The 23,373-nt window shown below is 42.7% G+C and overlaps 1 protein-coding gene across 1 annotated transcript in view; it reads left to right on the top strand.

Moving 5' to 3' along the window:
* LOC119648386 (potassium voltage-gated channel subfamily KQT member 1-like) overlaps nucleotides 1-23,373 on the top strand; it is a 592,778-nt gene that overhangs the window by 115,947 nt on the left and 453,458 nt on the right. Inside the window, exon 2 of the mRNA XM_038050125.1 lies at nucleotides 6,293-6,408. The gene's annotated coding sequence lies outside the window, so the exon portion shown is untranslated. The remainder of the gene's footprint in view (nucleotides 1-6,292; nucleotides 6,409-23,373) is intronic.

The raw sequence follows: 23,373 nt of genomic DNA, 5'->3' as shown, positions 1-23,373 counted from the left end.
TCTTGGTTTTCCAATTGTATGACAAGCCGACGCAGTGTCTCAAAATTCTGCGCTCGAAGCACTCGCACTTCTTCATAGCTTTGGTCGAGCAAGAGATCCATTTAGGGGCTCGGTAGCAAAGAATCGGTCTTATGAGGACTTTGTCAGCTCCTCCTTTACGAAGAATTGAGTAGATATTACTTAGTGCACCACGTGCTTTGCTAAGAGCAAGATTAAGGTGGGGGTCGAATCATAGGTGTTCATGAAATAGCATTCCCAAGTATTTCATTTTTTGTGAAGGTCTGGTAGTACATGCAGAGATCTGATAAGTATTTGTCGATAGCATTAGCTGCCTTACCGGGTCGGAGGCTCGACGAGGAAATGAGCGTGTCGTCAGCGAACTGTAATAGTTCTGTGCCGCTCTTTGGGATTGGAGCGTCGGCCTTGAAAATATTGTAGAGTGTAGGTCCTGAAATGGATCCCTGCGGTACTTCGGAAGTGACCCGTAGGAGGTCGTAATAATCATTTCTCACGCTGACGTAAAAATGCCTATTTTCGAAGAAACTTATTATAAGCTGATCATCGGGATAGGGAAATCAAGGCTGATTAGTTTGAAAATGAGTCCGTTGACCCACACGGAATCAAATACCTTTTCAAGGTCTAGCGCATACACTACTGTGGGTTTGTTATTGACGTTAAGTCTGCTACTCACTGAATCGTGAAGGTAGCTTAGTGCGTGTTGAGTCCCGTGCTTTGCCCGGAACCAAAATTGATGGTTCGGAATAATATTTTTCCGATCACAATGTTGGACTAATCCCACCATCCATGCTTTTTCGAAAAGCTTGCCCAAGTTGGAGAGGAGAGAAACGGGATAGGGAAATCAAGGCTGATTAGTTTGAAAATGAGTCCGTTGACCCACACGGAATCAAATACCTTTTCAAGGTCTAGCGCATACACTACTGTGGGTTTGTTATTGACGTTAAGTCTGCTACTCACTGAATCGTGAAGGTAGCTTAGTGCGTGTTGAGTCCCGTGCTTTGCCCGGAACCAAAATTGATGGTTCGGAATAATATTTTTCCGATCACAATGTTGGACTAATCCCACCATCCATGCTTTTTCGAAAAGCTTGCCCAAGTTGGAGAGGAGAGAAACGGGCCTGAAGTTTTGTGATTTGTAAGAGTCGCCTTTTTTCGATTATTTTCGCTACTTTCCAAGTAGTGGGAAAGTAACCATTATTGATGCAGTTGTTGAAGTCTGCAAGAAGAAACTTCATTGATGCCCTGGGGAGGTTTTTGATGACAATATTTGCTAAGTCATCTGGCCCGGTTGATTTTTGCCCTTAAGGCTTTTAGTGATGGCTGCGAGCTGTGATGAGCTCAAAAAGGTTTGGGTCATTTGATTTGCAGGATGGGCTTCAGGCGGAGAAGGTAGTTAATTTGAGTGAAAGCTCATGAAGAAGGTCTTTGATTGGCGTGTCTATAAATAATTGATTTTTTGAGTTTCTAGGCGAAGGAGAGTTTAGTTGATTTAGGAAAGACTCCACGAGTACTTGAGCTTTCCTAGTGTCGCTGCCGTTGTTTTCATTGTTCTTGGTAAGAACGAAGTTTTTGGATCTGTTGCGGCCTGTCAGCCCTTTGTTTGTTCAAACATATTAGATCCGGGTTTCACATCTGCTAGCTTGCTATGGTTCCTTGCTATGGAATTGTTCCACCATTTGAAGGATTAATGTATTAAGGCAGTTCATCCGAGAAATTAACACTTTATATTCGGTGTTAGTTCTGTTGCCATTTTTGTGGAAGTTTCGCTTAAGATTTCTGCGCCAGATTTGCCTGACAGCAGTTTATTAAACTGAATTTCATCGATTTTAAGGATCTTTGTGTTTCTGCATGTAGCAGAGTTGATGGCATCAGTCAAGAGTAGTGAAGATGTTGGCCTCATCGATTTCTTTGTCCGTTAGATTTTTGCGTGACAGTGATTTTTCAGGTTTAGCTGCGGTGTTAATTCTGCCCTGAACTTATCCCAGTTAGTATGGGCGAATGATCTGATTGTGTTGGGTACTCGCTTTTGTAGTTAAGAATTTAACGAAAGTTTGAATTTAACTGTGAAGTCATCGGACATTCCTGGTAAGGTTTTGCACGTTATGACCTGCAGTGTGAGAGTGGCGTCTGCGGACATTAGAAAATAATCAAGTATTGACTGACTTTCAGGCATCGTAGGTGTGTCTGGCAAGATCATCTCAAGCTGGTTTAATGGGCTTTGATTATGAATCCATTTTTTCGAGGGCAACTCCATTTCGGTTTTTTGCCAAATCGCCCCTGGAAATGTGCCGTGAGTTAAAGTGTCACCAAAAACTAGGTATTTAGTTGTTTTAGGAATGATGGGGTCCTAAGTCCGCATCAACTTAATGCTGGACCGGACCAAATGGGAAGCAACTTACTCCCTCTTTCCTGGTCCACGGACCCCTCGCTTAGGAGCACTCAACATCTGCGAGCCGCTACGGTCACGCTGCTCCCAGGGCAGAGGTGAGGCAGCGTCTGACGATTTGCCTCTGCCCTGGTAAGAAACCGTAAAGCCGCCATCGGTTCACTTTTTTTAGGTATTTAGATTTAGACTGGAAATCGCTCAAGATTTGTAAGTCTTGGCCCAGTTGTTCAGAGGGTGAGTTACATTTTATGTAGACTAGCTATTAAGATGCATCTACTGTCGTTAGTTTTAACTAGAGCCGCTGCCGCGGAATAGTTTTGCAGGTTTTTGATGGAGACTCCCTCAAATTCATAGTCTTTTCTAACTAAAAGGGCGGTACCGCAGTTGGTGTCGTTCTTGTCGACTAATTATCGCTGTTCATTTGTTTGGGTCGAAGCGAGCGTTTCGACCAAGCTTTGAAGGCCAACTTGTTGCCTTGAGGAACTTGAGGGGCTGCCGTTCTAGGAATAGCATTCTTAGTTGCTTGGGTCAGACGAGTTTGGGAGCTGCAGCTCTAGGAAGAGTATTACTAGCTGCTTGAGCGCAAGAAACGCGCAGTTTGGCCAAGCTTTGTGACATTTGAGTCACCGCCTGTTTGGCTTCCATGGCCTCGGTATTTTTTAATACCTTGCCACCTTCCCTTTTGGCAACCATGTCCTTGTATGCCGGGCATCCGCGGTAGTTGGCGGAATGTCCGGACTGGCCGCAATTGCAGCAAGTTGGTTTGTCTGCGGTGGGACTTAGGCATCCCCCTCGCACATGGGTTTTCGTGCACCTCACGCACCGGTGCACGATATGCCCGAAGTTTTTTCAATTGTAGCACTGCACTTTTTTAATGGGCTTGACTTGAAATTTTCTGGTGGAGAACCTTCACCTTAAACGCTTCATTGAGCTCTTGTTCTGGCTCAAAAGTAACCATGAACAGCCCCGATTGCGATTTCAACGGAAGTGCCGGGTTCTGGCTGTGCAGAAGCTTGTCCGCTCTCGTGACTCGATTCGACACGCTTTTCAACTTTAGGTGCGAATACTCTTCGTTGAGAACGCGCATTATGTCAGCCGGGTCTGTCTCTTTGTGGAGACCACGGATGACTAAGGACTGAGTTCTTAAGGCTGGTGGGGTACTGGTTGTGGCATGTAGCCTTTTTTCTTTAATAAGATTGAAGATCGCCGCATGATATTCAAGGCTTTGAGCTAAAATGAGAGTGTCCTGTCGGCCCTCGTATTTTTTAAAGTTGTTTTCAACCCTTTATCTTTTAGGATCCTCAAGAGGGGGGTGCCTGATAGTTTGCCGGAGGGGCATTGACTCTACTACTAACCTTCTCGTTGCTTTTCGTTTTCCTCTGCGGTACCAAGCTAAATTCGTCGCCTCCTCTTCTTGGTTGACGACTTCGAGGCACATGTTGCTCCACATGTTGCTCGTGTTGTTGTTGTTGTTCTTGATGTTGCTGTTGTTCACGTTGATGATGTTGCCGTTGTTCACCTTCACGTTTTTCATGTTGCAGATGTTACCGTTTCTGCTGCTCCGATGTTGCAATTGGCATCCTCCCTTCGAGCGATGCTAAGCGTTCCTCCAGCTGCTTAATGACATTTTGTTGACAGTCCAGTTGCTGCACCGTGGCGGCCTTCTCTTGTTTGAGCTCCTCGATTTTTTCGAACAGGGTCGCGTTCAATGCCTGCAGCTCTGGAGGGCTGCCTTCTTCTTCGGATGGCATCTCCTCGGGGTGTATCATCTTACACCTCTTGGCGAACATCCTGCCCCCAAGCCCGTACCTGCTGTTGCGCGCAGCAGCTCTGGAATGGAACAACAAATTTTTTTAATTCAATGTTCTTGTATTAATTATTTTTTTTTTGGACGTGAATGGCACCACTGCCCAGAACGTATACTTCCGTCTAGTTCTTAACAGTCCTCGATCAGCTTCCGCTCTTGATGACTGTTCGTTTCGAGAACTCGGAGCGAACTGATTATCACTCTTCACGCTCCGCCAGCGACAAGCTTACAGCACCGAGACAAACACAAGACGAGCTGTGTTCGACTACTGGGATTCTGGCTGTACCATCATAAGTGGCCTTGAATTCGATGAAAAGATGATGCAACCGATGGTCATATTACAACAGGTTTTTCATCGTTTACCCCAGAACGAAAATTTGATCTGTTACTAACTTGTCTGGAGTGAAGCCTCTTTGATATGGATCTATGATCTCTCAGTTCTGGGCTGGTCGCTGCCACTAACAGAACTGAGCGATTTAAATATCTCGAGTCAATGCTATCAGCCAACGGAGAACTGCATTATGCTTCTCAGGGAAACACAAAACCTTTTATATCTGAAGCGTCAAACTGTCGGCTTCCTAACTTGTTTCCATCCTGTCCTGATATCTGCACAAATAAAGTTAATAATAGTACATTACTATGTTGTAGAAATTTATCGGAAACCCCCAAAAGTTCATCCCACAAGTACAAAGTTTGGTATCAGCATTGACGCTAATATACTACATAATTCTAAAAAGGTTGATGGCAATCCAACTAATATTAGCAAAGTTATAGAACGTTTTAATTTTTCTTTTTTGTTCTTTTCCGTTGTTTGCATATCATTGTCAATTACTCGAGGTGGACATGTGTTTGGATATGAATGTGTAATAAAGCTTGTGGGTAGAAACCAATATAATAGGCATGTGTGTACCCGGGTATCTGCGGTTTTTAATTTACGTACATAACATAAATGTATGCTCTTGTGCACAAAAAGAAGAGAGTTTTTCCCAGAAGATGAACACAAAACCTTTATATCTGAGTTTACGATATCCGAATTTGTTTTCAACTCTGTTTTCTTCAAGGGCTCCTTTCTATCTGATACACACGTTGCTGTTTCTACGATTCAGTGTTTGGTTGATACCAGAAAAGTGTTAAGATGGTTGCTCCTCCCACTGGTAACGCTGTCGAAGCCATGCTTCCACAGTTTTCGTTTCAGGGAAAGGGAGATTTGCCTTAATTTAATGTTATCTGTTTTTGGGTGGTTGATATGGAGTAAGTTTGATGAGCCGTTGTCATGCGATGATGCGGTTAGGTGCACACCGGTTTCCTGTAGATTTTCAGTTCTAATGTGTGTTTCCTTCAATTGATTAGCTCCTTTCAGCTGATTATAATATTCGCCTTAAAAAGCTTCCTTCTATGTAGACGGTTGATCTGTTTTTTAATTGAAGGCCACTTTGTGCCTGATCTAGCCAGTTTTCTACAACAGCGATTGCTTCTTTGTTCGGAATACTAGGGAAAACAACACTGACATGAAAGGACACCAGGACTTCCTTATGGAATTCTCCAACTAGCTGAAGCGTGAGTTCTTGATTGATTTTGTTCCAGACTGTTTTTCCGTCACGGAGTATTTAGCCATTTCACGTGTTGGTGATATTTCCGCGGAAACAACTTCCCTCATCTCTTTGCGTGGTTTGTGGATCCTGGGAAACTCTTTGATTGTTAGTAATACTGGTTTCGAGACTTTCCGTCTTCTGTTTCCCAGTATTGGTTGGCAATCCTTGATGACTTTGTCCACCTATTTCACTAGTTGTGGGACTTTAGGGGACTACCAGGTATAGAAGGAAGCAAACAGCCCCTCGCAGCGTTTACCAGGTATAGATTGCAAATTTATCACTTTCTAGTAAATTTACAGTATCCAAATACATTAGGGTGTATCGTACCAGGGTAATATTAAATTGAGTGATGTGATTTATGGTAGTTAACATTTATCCATATATTATGAGCTATTTACAAATAAAAAATTCTCAACATTCAAATTTTCATACATAAGGAAACCACAAGACCTCTCTTTTTTTGACTTGGTTTTTTCTTTCTTTATTTTAGCTGTCGAACTAGCTAGCGCAGTGGCGCAGAAGCGCGTATCGACGGACATTTCGGTGGAGCTGCAGTTAGATGCGATCGAATCTGAATGGCCATTAGTCATCGCCGATTTTGCCAAGGTAAAGTATAACTATACTCTGTCTGTATAAAGGCTAAAACAATATGTAAATATTAAATAATAATACACTCTATGTCAGAGTTATGCGTCAAGCAAGTCTATTTATTTAAATAAACGCCGCTATTAATGCAATAGGTTTACGTAGGGTTTTCCGGTATCCTTCATTTGTCTCAAATATCTCTCAGACTTTACTACTGATATTCGGCTAACTTTTCATGATAAGACAGTAAGCTCTTCCTGCTCCCAAAGGAGTTTTATTGATTCCTGATGCAAGTTAGATTAAACCGAAGACAATATCTGCTTTATTTGCAGGAAACCTATATATGTATATAATGTATTATAGTTGTTGAACTTAATATTTTACATCAACATTTCTAATAACAAACGCTATATCATTTGCGTATTACTCATACTCTTTGTAATTTAGCAATGTCGTTGGTTCCACGAAGGCCTGTGAATTATTTCCGGAACATGGAATCGAGGGTGGCATTCAATGACTTTCATCACAAAGCAAGGATATTGAGTTAATTGGCAAAGTAGATTAGAAAATATTTGAGGTGGTTGAAAGTCATAAACTTAAATTTGAAATATATCTTTTAGCTCATATTTACTGGGTCCACTAGAAATTTGGAAAATTTTTATTCATAAAATTTCTTTCCCCGAAGTAATATCACTTTATAATCAATTTATCGGGACGAGTTGAAATTAAAGGTAAATGCTTTTGTTCTTTCCCTGTTGATTCACTGCAAAGGTATTATTAATATTGAATTGAGGATTCCATCGAATCAATAGCAAAATACCGAAAGACGATTCAACTTAATATCTGAAATGGATTCAGTTAAAAAAATGCAAAATGTAACAACAAAGCCAGATTTCCGGACCAAAAAGGGTTTCAATATTTGTTAATTGAGAATAATCTCGAAGGATAGCATAACAATAAGAAATAATTAAATCGATTAGACAAGTTTCGAATCCATTTCGAATCTCGGGGAAAAATCAAATAAGAGCATTGGCTTATGCATTTGGAATACTCCATATTCTGTGTTGATATTTAATAAGGCAACCGCTTCAGTCTGCACTAGTTAAGTAGAGGCAGTGGTGTACGCTATAATACGAGTATAAAGTATGATTTTACCGAGTTTGGTGAAAATCTAACAGTATGATTATAGTAGGTCAAATTTGCCTTTTCTTTGCAAATTCAAGACTATGAATGCCAATATCACCCGAAAGTGGATACTCTCACGTAATGTATGCATATATTACGTATGTATACTGATGGGGCAAATGTCTACTAAAATGCCTTCAGATAAGAAATACACAAAACCTTTCATATCTGAAGCGTCCAGCTTCCGGTTTCACTACTTGTTTCAACGTAATAGAAGAACTAATCGAAACTTTTTTCGGTGCAGCTTTTTTCGGCGAACAGGCCTTTCTTTTTTTGCGTTCTCACCTAACTTATGTTGAGGAGGCGTCACTTGCGTTACCCGCGCGACTTTGCACATAACGCTTGGGTGTGTTTCTCCTTCACCGCCCTAATATAGGATAACTTATTGCTAATGATATTTTGGTGGATATTCCGTATCTCTTTAATTACCTTACAGAGTTCATTGATGCATTCTCCCAATGAAATAAACGCTGTTGTAGTTTGCTGCCTTCCATGATTGTCTTTTACAGCATCGACAATTATGTCAGTCCAGGAACTTCCCAAATTCCGTTCCGAGTCGCGCGACGAATCTCGACTACCTAGGGGTAATGTTGCCCTTAGTAGTGACCTCCCAAGTTCTAGCTTTTCCGAAAAGGATCCGGTGTAGATCTCATTTCCACTCCACTAAAATCTTTTCTAGCATTGAATGCGAAAGTAGCCAAGTTTCCGACTACCGAGGTACTGCAGACACTGGATATCAACGGCCGGGAGCCCGCTTGCTCACTGTTAAAATCGCTGCTACTGGGTTTAGCCTAGGATAAGCCCTGCACCTTAAAAGCTACCTTTCTCGTCCTCCATATTTGGTTTGATTTCTAGGTGTCCTTCCCATAGCCAATTTTTATCCTCGGGTGGGCGTTCATACCCATTCACGCACATCTCCTGATGCGTGCATATGCATGCCCATAACGCACCTACCGAGCATTCTCTTATCCACACGAAGGGACGCGCCTGATGGGAGATTTGGCAACTCCACACAGGCCAGTTGCGGTATCTAAGAATCAGTGAAGTTAATTCATTCCCCGAGATGTTCTGTAATGAGTAAAACCTGGTTTCAAAATATTGGCCATGCCTCATTCAAGTGACCTAGTATTGAAGTCACCCGCGACAAAAATGCGCCTCTCTTTGCTCAACTGAGTGTCCTCCAGAGCGTCGAGCCTGCGTCGAAATTCTGGCATCGTCTCATTCGGTGTTAGGTAAACACAAACGAATCCAGACAAGGTCATTCCCCCGGCCTTGGGGTGAGTGCCGTGCTCAACCATGAAGCTGCGTTCCTGGACTGTCCACTGTTGAACACTAGACCAGTTTTTATTTTCGCAGCAAGGTACGCTAGTGATGTTGATATGTAGGAAGCGGATCATGTTAATCATGTCCTAGCTGTTATCAGCTCTTCTCTGAAGATTGGACGCCGCCCTGAACCCGCGGTGTGCGCAACTCTACGATCCCTGCTTAGAAAGAAAACTTTCTTTTTTGGGTGTAGGTATTCGCCTCATGACCTATCTTGCCTCATCTGTGGTATATATGCCCTCATGCCAGGTCCCCGGAAGATTGGAGAAGTGTGCCCATAATATAAATATCTGTAACATTTGGTTTTAATTTTGATTTTCACGCTGTTAAAATGTTTGCTCGTGTAGTGGTCGGCAACTTCCACTACATCGAATATTTGACAGTTCGTAGATGTGACGCCAATTCGGGCACCGGTTACCTCCAGACATTCGCGATTGATGGCCTCTTCTTCTTCATTGTTTTTTTTTTAGGCAGTCAAAATCTCGGATTTCCAAAGAGTGCGTGGATTCTAAGCTAGAAACCAAAGCTTTCTCTTCAAGTAGTCCCTTGACCACTTCACTGAACACACCTTTGTTTTCCTAGGGCCTTATTCGACGAGGACTGCACTACGCTTTGTTTCTCGGTTGGAGGCCACTTCTGCATCTTCGGGCTTTATCCTATAATGAATTTCACTGAGGACTTCCGCAAAGCATTTATTTATTTATTAATTTATTTAATTTAACGGACAACAAACAGAGTAAACTCCAATTACTTATTGTCCTCAGGAGGAGGAGAAAGCAAAAACCTTATCCTATGCTACTTAAATTAGAGAAGTTAAAAGGACCAAGCTATTGTGCGTTGTAATTTCAGTAAACCCTAGGAATCGGGGAATGAAAGTAGACTTCGAGCTCTGCGACGGGCACGTTTAAAATATCTGCGTTACGTGTGTTATAAGACGCTGGACGGCAGGTGATGTCGTTAGCGGCGGAGCAGTCCATCGAACCCGAGGAAAGTTAAAAAAAATGTACCTAGATCCAGATAGGATCATCGCTGTTGTAGGAAGGGAAGGTTGAGAAAGGGGAGGCGGGAGGGGTAGTCCACACGAGGGAAGGTTTTCTTGAAGAAGAGGGAACGGGTGAGTTTACGTTGCACATTTTCAAAATCAGAGGAGGGACGAAGTATAAAGCCTGACGATTTTGCTGCTCGATTGGTGGCAATGGGTGTCAAGGCGGAGTGACTCCGAGGTCTTGAGTGGAATTTAAGCAGGATAAGGAATGCCCGTTAATAGAGTTGGAGAAAGAAGTGGGAGAGGATTTTAGGAAATAGCACATAAAGTGACACTTTCTGACGTTTAGCGCTAAACCATTAGTCGAGCACCAACGAACCAGAGTGTCCAGGTTAGATTGAAGGAAAACACAGTCCCTAGGCGACGATATAGCGGAAAAAAGCTTAAGGTCGTCTGCATAGAGCAAACAGGGACAAGTAAGGAGGAGAGGAAGGTCGTTAATAAAAAATAAAAACAAAGGACCCAGAATAGATCCCTGTGGGTCACCAGAAGAAGGGGGGAAGAAGTGGGAAGTGCAGCTGTCAAAAGAGACGCGACAGGATCGGTTGGAATCTTCTCAGAAATTTGGAACAGGAGGAAACGACAGAAATGGGACGGTATTTCTCGGCGAGCGTACTATCGTCACTTTTGTGTAAGGGGATTATGAGGGCCTCTTTCCGCAAGCCAGGAAAATGATTCAGTTCGAGGCTTTTGTTGAAAATAAGGGATTGGGGAAGAGAAATTGACTTGCCAGTTTTGAGTAAAAAGAGGTTTGGAAAACCATCGTAGTCAGGTCTGATATTGGTATCAAATTTGCCAATGAGGTACTCAACAGGGAGAGGAGTAAGAAGGGGAAAGGTAGGTGATGCGGAGTAGGCTACATCCACTATTGGCAGGGATTCAGAGGAAGGAGGGGGAGCATAGACTGAGGAAAGTTAGCGGAAGAGTAAATCACAAGATAATTGGGGGGAGTTAGCTGAGGAAAGAGAGAATTTAACGGATAGAGGGGATAACTGGGCAGGGCAGTGGGAGTTGCGATTGTGGAATCAGAAATTTTGAGGTTTCCGCGTTTTAGCGAGTCTTCAATACTGGTCAAATATTTATTTCTGCACTTATGTATTAGGGATTTGACCGAGGAACATAAAGATTTGAAAAAAAACTAAGTCAGTATAGGTTCTAGAAGACAGGAACTTCTTCCTCGCAGTGTCTTTTCGACGTAGTTTTTTGTAGACTTCAGTGGTGAACCAGACGGGGTAAGAGCGTAAACATTTAGGAGAGGAGGGGACGCAACAAGGAAGAAGATCAGATAAAATGGTATAGAAGGTGTTGAGTGCTTGGTCACATGTAAATGAAGAGAGGAGGAGAACCCAATTGATTGCTGCCAGGGCAGAGTTCAGACGTTCCAAGTTCGCTTTACGAAAGTTGAACTTGGTAGGCTTGCGAGCGACAGGAGAGTGGAATCGAGATATCTGAGCATCGAACTCGAGAGTAGGGTGATGGGCGTCAGGGGTGACGTAAGACGGGGTATAAAGGGATTGGGAAACGCAACGCACGGGAAGGTTAGAGAGGATAAGGTCAAGAGTACGACCTAAGTGGTTTCTAGAAAAGTTAAACTGAAAGGCGCCACACGTGCGTATGGAAGTGGATAGAGAAAGGAAAGTGTGGGTGGAGTTATTAGGAGGGATGTCTAGGAGAGCATGGAAAAATTAAAATCGCCTCAGAGGATTAAAGGAAGTGAGTGAAACAAACCCATTAGGTCGAAAATCACAACCGATAACAGCTACGATGATGAAATCCGCGCACGGTTGTTGTCAGCCAACAGAGCCTATTTCAGCTTACAAAGACTGTTCCGCTCGAAACGTCTCACCATAGGGTCAAAGCTCTTACTGTACAAGACAACGATCTTGCCAGTCCTCATGTATTCCTCGGAAACTTGGGTTCTTAGCAAGAAAAATTGCGAACTCTTGGCCGCGTTCGAGAGAAGAATCCTCCGAAGAATTTTTGGCCCCCTACATGAGGATGGACGATTCCGTAGCCTACACAATGACGAAATCTATGAGCGATACCATGACCGTCCGGTTGTGGATAAAATGCGGCTCAATAAGTTACGGTGGGCGGGTCACTTAATTCGTATGGATGACGATGATCCCACGCGGAAAGTCTATAAGGGCAATATCTATGGTAGAAAAAGAAGACGAGGCAAACCCTGCCTAAGATGGAGCGATGGCGTAGGTCAGGACGCCAGACAGCTTTCAGCGATATCGAATTGGTGGACCTCGGTGCAAAACCGGGATGTCTGGAGTTCGTTATTAAGGCAGGCCTAGACCGGATACCGGTTGTTGCGCCGTTGATGATGATGATAATGTTGGAATGCTAAAGCAGACAGTTTGAAATCCGACAACTTGGTCCTTAGACCTCCTACATTTTGCTAAAAGAGTGTAAAGTAGCCGCCATCATTTAAATTCGGCGAGGGGGGGGGAGGGGAATTTTCACAAAGCTTAGGTCTCTGATAAGGCTAGACGAAGACCCCCGTTAGCCAAAAGGAAGATTGGACGATAGCATCGAAGTCCTGGGGATATGTCACTTTGAAGGCAGCTACAACTCGGGCAGGAGACCCATTTGACGTCAGTTTCACACATGTTTCTCATGACAAAGTCTAGTTGGTTTTGCTTGTGATGTAGGCCAGAATTTCGTCGTATGTGGTGGAGTACGCTAGCCTTGACACGAACAGCTGTTTCGGGGGCGAGGCGACGTTCAATTGGGGCCCACTCGTGCGACATGAGGTCGGAAAGGCGGCGGGCGTCGATGATGCACAGGAGGAAGCGTGTGGTGGTGCTAATGTAGTGGCAATAGGACAATCGTCAGAAGTGTGTAGAGCAGCCGATGCTAAGTAGGAAACATGTCCCTCGGATGGAGGACGATTTTTGAGTTGGCTAGCAGACATCATCGGGCTGATGCAATCTTTTATAGGCGTAGTGGCAGATAGAGGCAGAGAATTAGTCGAAAAGGGGAGACTTAGGTATGGTGTCAGTATTGCTGGCCGCAGTCGCCGGTAGGGTATAAGCAGTCAGCGGCGTCTCAGGAGCTGAGGCTACGCTGGTGATCGATGCAGCAGCAGCTTGAGGGAGCAGAATTGACGGTGATTTTGAAACAGCATGTAGAATCGACACTAAAGTCGCCGTGTGTTGATGCAGCAGTTGAATTGCATCGTTATGGGGTTGCACTGATCGTGGAAAAGTTGTGAGAGAGGCGTCTTCCATGGTATGGTCACGCAATTCGTGCAAACGAGAATTGACTTGCCAAGATTGGTCTGAACATCGAAGTCGATGGTAAACGACCAAAAGGCAGACCTAAACAACGGTGGCTTGATACGCTGGATGGGGATTTAAAAGCCTTGAGATTGCACCCAGATCAGGCATTCGATAGAGCCAAATGGCGAAGCCGATCACGACACCCCGCTTGTGAACGGGACAAAGGCTGAAGAAAAAGAAGAAGATAGCATGGCACCACAGCAGGCATTACAAAGATAGGCAACGTTCGGCGAAAATTTTGCGTGAATATCAATGAATGCGGAGGGAACCTCCAAACATTTGGCGTGGAAGGACGTACCACAATACCCATCACAATCTAAAAATTTGGAGCGAATAGATTTCGGCTTCTTATAAATAGCATACAGAGTACCATAAATCGGCGAGGAAGTTGCCATAATAAATTTGAAAAAGGGATTGAAATATACAACCACGGAATGATGCAAAATGTTATTCCGTGTAGTCACAATAGTTTAGCATAAGCAGAGCTCGCGGTCTAGTCCTTCTTCGTCCCCCTACCTTTTCTTTTTCTTATGACAACGTGGCGCGTTGTTAACTCTTGCCCCCCTTCGCTTTCTTCTTTTCAACCATGGAGAGTATCGGAGTGAAGCCTCCTTTTGATTTTTCCTAAGTTTGGGGTTTGCAGTGCTCTCAGCGAGGAGCGCGATTGCTTCTGCTTTTCGCACACCTTCTATTGTTCTCCATGACCACTTGTAGTAAGAAATACGACCAGGAATTTCGTCCAACTTCATCAGCCTGCTTTTGCGCCACTTTAGCAGGAGTTTGTGGCTTTAAAATGGTGCACCACAGCGCTAAACGGGCATCTCGAAGTGGTAGCTGATGCCAACCATTAGTTCATTCTCTTGGAAGTTACGTTAGTTTTTATCGCTGGTAAAGCACTTTCCAAATCTATAGCTTTTTTCCCAATCTTTAAGCCGTCCACCTAATCTGTTTCCGTCTTCTATACCAGAGAGCATTTAATAAATTTTGGCTCATGGGTAGTTCGAGTTTACTTTCAGTAAAATTGGCGACACTTGTTCCTTATTTAATCGTGGAGGGTGTACAAACTTCCTTTAGCTCTACGCAACAAGTGCTATACGAAGTGCTCTTTTATCGGGGAATTTATAATCTTTCAGGACAAAAAACTGATGGTCAACCAGATATTGCTGTACGCCTCCCGATTTTTTTCTTCTATTTTTGTGCGGTTGATGTGATATCTTTTACAGAAAAACTTTTGCCTGAATTTCAGTACAAGTGTTATCCATTCGATGATAAGTTTTTCATGCTACAGGTGTATTAACTTATAAATTGATAATACGGGTAACTTAGCGGTGGTCCTTTGGTCTTTTTCATCATCGTCGATGATTTTTTTGCAGTGACTGAGAAAATAAGAATAGATTTTCGTTGGTCAAGGCCATGAAGCTGATTCAGTGTTAGTTAAGATACCTAAGAATGGGTGAAGTTAATCCAATATCTGAGGTCCTTCATAATGAGTAAAACCTGGTTTCAAAGTATTGGCCATGATATCCCGAAAAGTCCTATATGTGAAAATTATTAACATGAAATCCTATGATTACCACCTGCTCGAAACCGTGACGGATCATACAGATGAGCCAATTAACCTTTTTAATATTCCAATTTTGCTTTGATATAAAATTATCTAAAATTAGATTCGATACAGCCTGGGGAAAGCGCCTCATAAATATTCAACAGAGACCGAATGAATAGTATTATCCGCGATTATGGACGACTGAAGCCAAATTATTTTTGCTCTGAACCACGAGTGCGAGTTTCCTCACAAATTAAATCATAATTATGCACTTTCTTCACATTTTTCCTTCAATGTCGGAGGAAAAATAGCGGGTAACATTTGTGGAGCTATTAGTTTTGATCCTTATCAGAAAATAGCGCCGACACTGAGCCTGGGCAACATGTTGAAAGTTGGCTCGTTTATATTTTTCGTTGTGTCCAGTTGGTATTCCTCGGACTTGAACATTTGCTTCGAAATGGCCAATTTGGACAATGATTATAATACGAAAGTAGTTCAACATCGATTCGCCTGTCCGGCAATGTTCCTTTCATTTATTCCCATGACCAGCCATGTATCAGCATTGTAAGGAAAATGTCGATTTATGGTACCCGAGTGGAAGGATCGACTACTCGATGAAAGTATGGTAAGTAGGTCACCAGTAGGTTGATTCACTGGCAGCACATACATACATATGTGTGCATATATAAGTGTTCAAGTAGATATATTGCTGGCAATCCTTCTGATTGGTGAGCCTGAAAACGGGTAGAGCTTTGCCATTGAATGGGAGATTTAAGTAAGTCAGCAAAGTTTAGTTCTGTATTCGAAAATGCATTAACTGTTGCTTTACTAGGAATGCACATTAGGCAGGTCGTAGTTTCGCTGCATGGTATCACCATCATTTATCACATGGTCCTTAAATTGTAGGTGTGGATGGTGGAGTTGAATTGAGAATTTTCCATAGAAATAGACTTAGCTTGCTCCATCTCCTCTATTTATTTTTCGGGCACGTGAATTTGTCCAGATGCCGGGTTACGTACGCCATTAGTAGACAGAATAATATGCAAAAAGGTCATTCGATTGGTTCGCACTTCTTACTCAGCAATTTGGCACACTATCCGGGTCTAATTGCTTCCTTGCGTGTCTTGTGATATTGCAATTTCGTCTTGTTCCCACATTTTTCGGACATTACGCAACGTTGCCTCTCGAATGTGCGTTATTCTAGTGTTGCACGGAGTAATGCGGACACATTAGCTAATCATTTTGCGAGCACTTCACTGTCATAAATGAAAAAAAACTAAAGAGAGTGGGGACAATAAGAAACCCAGAAAGTCATAATTAAGTGTAGTGAGCGAAAAGGTTTCTCGGCGGTGTGGGTATGATACTCCTTTTTGTGGGGGGCTCAGTATATCCAAATGCAAATTAATGCTTTAGTGGTGAGTTATTTGCACAGCTTGTCTATAGGATCCATCTCTTCCGAATGAATTCATTGTAGGGATAACAATTAGCTAATTCACTTAGCGCTGGGGACCGGAAAGCATAAATTTTGTGAGTATACAAAAACATGACAATTTCAAACAACCTAAAATGGGGTAAATTTTAGGCAAAGTTGCTACACGTGGAACTGGCCAGCTTGTGGGGCGACTTTGTTGTATTTTTATTTGGCCTTATTCATAAATTTAAATAAATGTAAATTCATAAATCTAGAAATATTTTTTGCTACGTAATTCAGTAGAATAATTGTCAACGTTTTAGGGAATCTTTTATTCCGCAAAGAGTGGCTGGGGTTGGGAATGTGCGATTGGGGTTTGGTATGATTGATCAAAATTTTATTCAAACCATTATCAAACCGACCCTAGCTGACACGTGTTAACAACTTCTGTTCCACTCCAAACAGGGTTTTCTCTGAAATTTCCGCCTTAAAAATTTTCGTGTGTGGTTCAGCGGAGATATGTCCTGTATACCCTGATATATATGTGATTTATAGTTCTTCTTATGGCACGAAGTTAACTTTGGCGTTGATGTGTTCTTAAGTGGATACGAAATAAGGCAGATAGGAAATAGTTTCGGGCATACAAATGAGCCAATTGCCCTTTTTCAGGACGCTTTCACTCCGATATCAAATTACTTACCGTTGAATTCGATACTACATTCTATCATTGTCCTTTTGCTGAGTAAGGTATTTATAGTAAGACCCTCTTGGGAATGGTTTTACATGTTTGCTTGCGTTTCGTAAGTGATGCTTCCCTTTGTTTGCATGATAGTTCAGTGAAGTACACCGTCCACCTCATTTGGTATGCCGGATGGAATCATCATTATCATCAACGGGGCAACAACCGGTATCCGGTCTAGGCCTGCCTTAATAAGGAACTCCAGACATCCCGGTTTTGCGCCGAGGTCCACCAAAAGCTGCCTGGCGTCCTGACCTACGCCATCGCTCCATCTTAGGCAGAGCCTGCTTCCTCTTCTTTTTCTACCATAGATATTGCCCTTATAGACTTTCCGGGCTGGATCATCCTCATCCATACGGATTAAGTGATCCGCCCGCCGTAACCCATTGAGCCGGATTTTATTCACAATCCGCCGGTGATGGTATCGCTCATAGATTTCGTCGTTATGTAGGCTACGGAATCGTCCATCCTCATGTAGGGGGCCAAAAATTCTTTGGAGGACTCTTCTCTCCAACGCGGCCACGAGTTGGAAATTTTCCTTGCTAAGAACCCAAGTCTCCGAGGAAAACATGGGGAGGAGATCATATTCTTGTACAGTAAGAGCTTTGACCCTATGATGAGACGTTTCGAGCGGAACAGTTTTTGTAAGCTGAAATATGCTCTGTTGGCAACCAACAACCGTGGGCTGGTTTTATCATCGTAGCTGTTATCGGTTGTGATTTTCGACCCTAGATAGGAGAAATTTTCAACGGTCTCAAAGTTGTAGTCTCCTATCTTTATTCTTCCCATTTGTCCAGTGCGGTTTGATGTTGTTGGTTGGTTGATTTTTGGTGCTGACGTTACCACCATATACTTTGTCTTGCCTTCATTGATGTGTAGCCCAAGGTCTTGCGTCGAATGCCGCCTGCTCGATCTGGATGATCGTCGATATCGTCAGCATAGGCCAGTACTTGGGTGGATTTAAAGAGGATCGTACCTCTTGCACTTACCTCAGCATCACGGATCACTTTCTCGAGGGTCAGGTTAAAGCGGACGCATAATAGGGCATCCCTTTGTTGTAGACCGTTGTTGATGTCGAATGGTCTTGAGGGTGATCCTGTTGCTTTTATCTGGCCTCGCATATTGGTCAGGGTCAGCCTAGTCAGTCTTATCAATTTCGTTGGGATACCGAATTCTCTCATGGCCGTGCATAGTTTTACCCTGGCTATGCTGTCGTAGGCGGCCTTAAAGTCGATGAAAAGATGGTGCAACTGATTTCCATATTCCAAAAGGTTTTCCATCACTTGCCGCATAGAGAAAATCTGATCTGTTGCTGATTTGCCAGGAGTGAAGCCACTTTCGTATGAGACAATGATGTTCTGGGCGTATGGGGCTATCCGGCCTAGCAAGATAGCGGAGCATATCTTATAGATGGTACTCAGCAACGTGACACCTCTATAATTGCTGCACTGCGTGATATATCCCTTTTTATGTATGGGATAGTTGCCAGTCATCAGGCATTGATTCGCCGTCCCACACCTTGAGCATAAGTTGATGAACCACTTGGTGTGATTGGTCGCCTCCATATTTAACCAATTCTGCTATAATTCCAACGGCTCCGGGTGACTTATGATATTTAAGCCGATGAATTGCATGGACTGTTTTTTCTATGCTTGGTGTTTGCGGTATTGGTCCGTCATCTTCAGTTGGCGGAACCTCCAATTCCCAGCAGCAGCTACTCGATCTCTCCAATATGCCCATTCTGTCGGAAATCAGATTTCCTTCCTTATCTCGGCAGGATGAGCATCGAGGTGTGTAAGGCCTCGTCCTGCTGTGGTTAATCTCTGTACTTTTCGTGTTTTCAGATATTTTTGTTTCTCCTAGGCTTCCTTTTTCCGTCTGTGAAGCCACTTTTCCGCTCGAGGGAGTTCGTGATAAGCCTCTGTGCGTGCCCGCGTTCTTGGAGAATGCGGTATTACGTAGTATGAGGCATTCTTCCGTTCTGTTCCTAGCTTACATAAATCGTCGAACCAAACTTTCCGACTCCTTTTGCGGCTGGGAGCAAGTATGTTTGTGGCCGTATTTATGATAACGTTCTGGAGGTGGTGAAAAAAAGATAAATGTTACTTTTTAATGCCGTATAGTGAGTTTTCTATTCCTCATATACCGGTATTTCTAGGACCGAACGCATCTCATGTAACGCTGTTACATCAGCCCTATATCCGTCCAGTCCGAGGGTCCTATTGTGGCTTCGTAACTTCGGTTTTCCATGTAGGGTTGTCAGCCCTACCCAACCCCCAACTTGGAGGACGAGTTGGTACATTTTGCCCCGTTTTTAGGCGCAGGATACCCGCCTTCATCCTTCTCCGTCTGCAGCTTTTCGTTAAGAAAGAGCTCGCAGCGGTCACCACGTGGAGGTGGAGATAGGGTTTGGTAGTAGAGTTGTTGGCATTGGTTCAGCAAGCATTTCCCAGGTTTTATGCTCCACCGTGGGTACCAATCCACGTTTCGCTCTGGGACCTATACTACCCTTTGAGGGAGCAAATACCAGTTTGTAACCACTTTGGTCATGTTGCTCTCAGGGCATAGGTAAAACTGCAAGTCGTCTACTTTTTGGCTTATTTCTGCTCAGTGCGACTTAAAACTTTCCCATCGTCAGGTTGCGTTTGGTGTAACTTATTTCTATGCAAACATGGGATGCCTTTTCATGTAATATAACATAATTTACATCTAATTTTCTTCAATTTCAAAATATGAGTGGGCAAGGCATACATTGAGCCCCAGTGTGTGTACGTAGAATCAATTTTCGCTGAAATGCACATCCTCCTTTCATTTCCTGAAAGCATCCTGTAAAGTTGATTTGCCAGACAAACTTTTTAGTTCTATTGCCAAATTTAATGAAATTAGATACTCACTCCAATGGTTCATAAAAGTTGAGCTTCACGAGCAGAATAGCCATAAACAGAGGAAGCGGATAAACAAAGTTGTAACTGAATAGTATAAATGGTAGTTCCAGTCCAATCTTGCTTTTTCACCTGGAAAGCAAGAAAATTATTTTGACTCAGTTAATTTTATTGCACAACGTTAATCTTTCAAATTATATTTTTCTCACAAAGCGTACCTGGGGAAAATTGTACTTCTAGTATTAAGTATTTGCTTTTGCTGGGAATGATGAGCCTGGATGGTAAGCACTAGGGATGCTTACACAATTCGCGGGGTGGTGCTGTAATTCTGGGAAGTACAGAATAGAAGAAAGCTCCTATACATTGATGGAGAATAAAATGATGATTATTATGAAAGCAAATTGAGACAAAGTAGTTTAGTTGACTTTGCTTTTAATGTCCATATTAATATCGCAAAGAGAACCCCAGTTCCGGGAAATTATGTCGGTTGGTTTGTTTTTATGTTCATCTGTCCTTCTTCCTGTTCATCGGTGTGTTTAAATATCAAAGGTCAATGATTCCAGCTCAGTTCAAGTAACATTTATTGGATTATATCATAGCACCAATAACAGTTTTTATGTACTGGGTTTAGCTGCTTTTAGCTCTTCCCTATCATTAAACTAATTTTGACTATTTAACTGGGTAATTATTTGTAGTTGGTTATTGTGTACTACTTAAGGTAAATACACTTTTATAAAAACCTTAGAGAACCTTAACTTGTAACCATTAGCGCTATGGAAGGGCAGCAGTCTAGTCGATGCAGGGGCCTACCCTACAACCAGGGATTTATTTAATGTCTCTATAGTATTACCAGGCTGTTCAATAAGTTTTGCGGTTCGACAAGTAAAACAGTATAGTCTCCGTGAACATCAATACACTTGTTCCAACGAGATTCCAACTTATGAATTCCATCCCTGAAGTGAGAATTTGCAAGGGCTGAAAACTTGAATTCATGGATTTTAGCCATTGTCAAAATGCTCTTGTGACACGGTGCACTGTCCTGATGAAAAGGAATTGATTCAGGATTATGGTGATAGACCCAAGTCGCGTCCATAGTGATGAATCAACCCACAAAATCCGTTTTACCCTTGCAAAAACACTCTAAATGTCGCTGAGACATTCGAATGTGTTTTTGTTCCATTGTTAGCGAATGTGGCACCTATTGTGAGCAAAGCTTTCTGAAACCCAATACTTCGGTCAAAATATTGAGATGAGATGCCTAGGGATTCTACTACGACTACACTCGACGATTTTCCAATACTATCGTATTCCTGGATTTTTTTCTACTTTGTTGCTATTGTTGGACGTCCTTGACGCGGATCATTTCCAAGGCTGGTACGACCACGTTCAATTTCAGCAACCCAAGTTTCTTCTGTACTAATCGAAGGCGAAGAGTCCTTGTACACTTTCACCACCCGTTCATATATTTCCTTTGCTTTTAAATCTCCCAAAAATATTATACAAATCCAATCACTGTCGATATTTGATTTTTTCCATTGTAAAAAATACTGGGGCAGTCGATACTAAATGGCTTGTAAACAAAGAATGGATTGACAGATTGCAATGAAACTTCACACTTTAGTACTAAAATTTAAAACGACTGCAAAGCTTACAAAAATTTATTTATTTGATGAAAATAGGGGCCAGTCAATTCAAAAAACTTCTCCCAACGAGATTCAAGAGCATGTATGCCAGTTTCGTGGAAACCCAACTGTCGGATGTTGATAAATTCGTCGAAGGCAATTTTTACAGCCTCTTCGTGCCTAAATTGTTTTTCCGTCACAAAATGATCCAAATGCTTAAAAAAGTGGTAGTCGGTTGGCGAAAGGTCCGGTGAATATGGTGGATGAGGCAGAGTCTCATACTGGAATTCGTTCAACTTTCGAACCGTTACTTGAGGTCGTGCATTGCTATGAAGGAGTATCACAAAATCTCTGTTGACCAATCTCGGCCGTTGAATACTCAATTTTTGGTGCATTTGCTCGAGTTGGGCTCAGTATTTCTGTGCATTTATCGTTTCTCTAGGTGCCAAAAAAGAATAGTGGATAGCTGTAGACCACCAAACGGTTACCATTACCTTCTTCGGTTGGAGGCTCGGTTTCGGCATATGCTTCGGTGGCTCATCAGCATCTAGCCATTGCGCTGATCCGCGGTGATTATCGTATAATATCCATTTGTCCACGTGTCACTATTCTGTGCAAAAAAGGGGTTGTTTCTGTTGCGGGAGAGTAAAGAACTGCAAATGTCCATTTGAAGCGCCATGTTTTGCTCCCTAAGGGCTTGCGGTACCCATTTGTCGGGCTTTTTCACCTTTCCAAGTTGTTGCAAGTGCCGGGAAACTGTCGAATAGTGTACGCCCAGTTTCTCTGCAATGCCCATCACAGACTGACGTGTGTCGGATTCGGCTAGCACATGCAGCTCGTCGTTATCAATCGATGGTGCTGGATGTCCATGTGGCTCACTTTGAAAGTTTACGTCGCTTGACCGGAATTTTTCGAACCACCGCCGTGTGGTTCGATCGCTTATCGTATCAGTTCCAAATGCGCTGTTAATGTTCCTGGTCGCCTCCGCTGTTTTATGACCGAGTTTGAACTCTTACAGAACTCTTTTCCATCCTTTTTTCTTTTTACTGCCCTTTTCCTCCTTTGGCTCTTTTCCATCCTTTTTTCTTTTTCATTCACTGTTATCACAACGATGGTCAAAACTGAAATAACTCCTTGATTAAATGTAGGAGTATTTATACTTGATTATCCGACACCAATAGCGCCAACTGGTGGTGGTTTGATACAACAAAATCGCAACTAACTTCACTTGAATGCCAAATTGGCCATTTCATATGCAACAATCTAATAGTATTTACATAAGGCTCGATGCCTGGCCCTAACTAGAGGTTGAGCAATAGGAAAGAAAGAACCTGAGGTTTTCTTTCTCATCTCCGTGACTTTGGTAAAGCGAATTGTAAGGTACGCCGGCTCTGATGGTATGAACACTGTGGCCCGTACAAGGACCCAAAAGCTCTTACGATCGGGTTTGAAGAAGGGTATGAAATCGTCCATCCTCATGTACGGGGCCAAAATTATGAGAGATCTTTCCGCGAACGCGGCTAAGAGTTTGTAATTTTTCTTGCTAAGAACCCAATTCTCTAAGGAATACAAGAATATTGGTAAAATCCTAATCTTGTGCTGAACGTTCGCCACCTGAAATCAGTGGCTGATAAGTAGTGAGTGTAGATTCCACCCTTTATATGCAGATAAGCCAAGACGAGTGATGACCCTCATGATCTTTGCCTTCAGAATAATATTATTTTTCAGTTTGACCCGGGAATTGCCATTAATGAAGGGATATGAGGAATATATGCCTTTGACCTTGATTCCAATATCTATATTGTGCTTATGAAAAGTAAAATCGCTTTCCGTTTTTGCTGCCCTGTTTCAAATCTCAACCCTAAGAGTTGAGACTGTTCTGCACTAGTGTTCTTTTTGTGTTGGTATACGATAGTAGCACCTGGAAAGTAAGCTCTACTGAG

The sequence above is a fragment of the Hermetia illucens genome, chromosome 2 (genome assembly GCF_905115235.1).
Source record: "Hermetia illucens chromosome 2, iHerIll2.2.curated.20191125, whole genome shotgun sequence".
NCBI lineage: Eukaryota > Metazoa > Arthropoda > Insecta > Diptera > Stratiomyidae > Hermetia > Hermetia illucens.
Note: the sequence above shows the minus strand (reverse complement) of the source record. Positions and strands in the feature narration are given on the sequence as shown.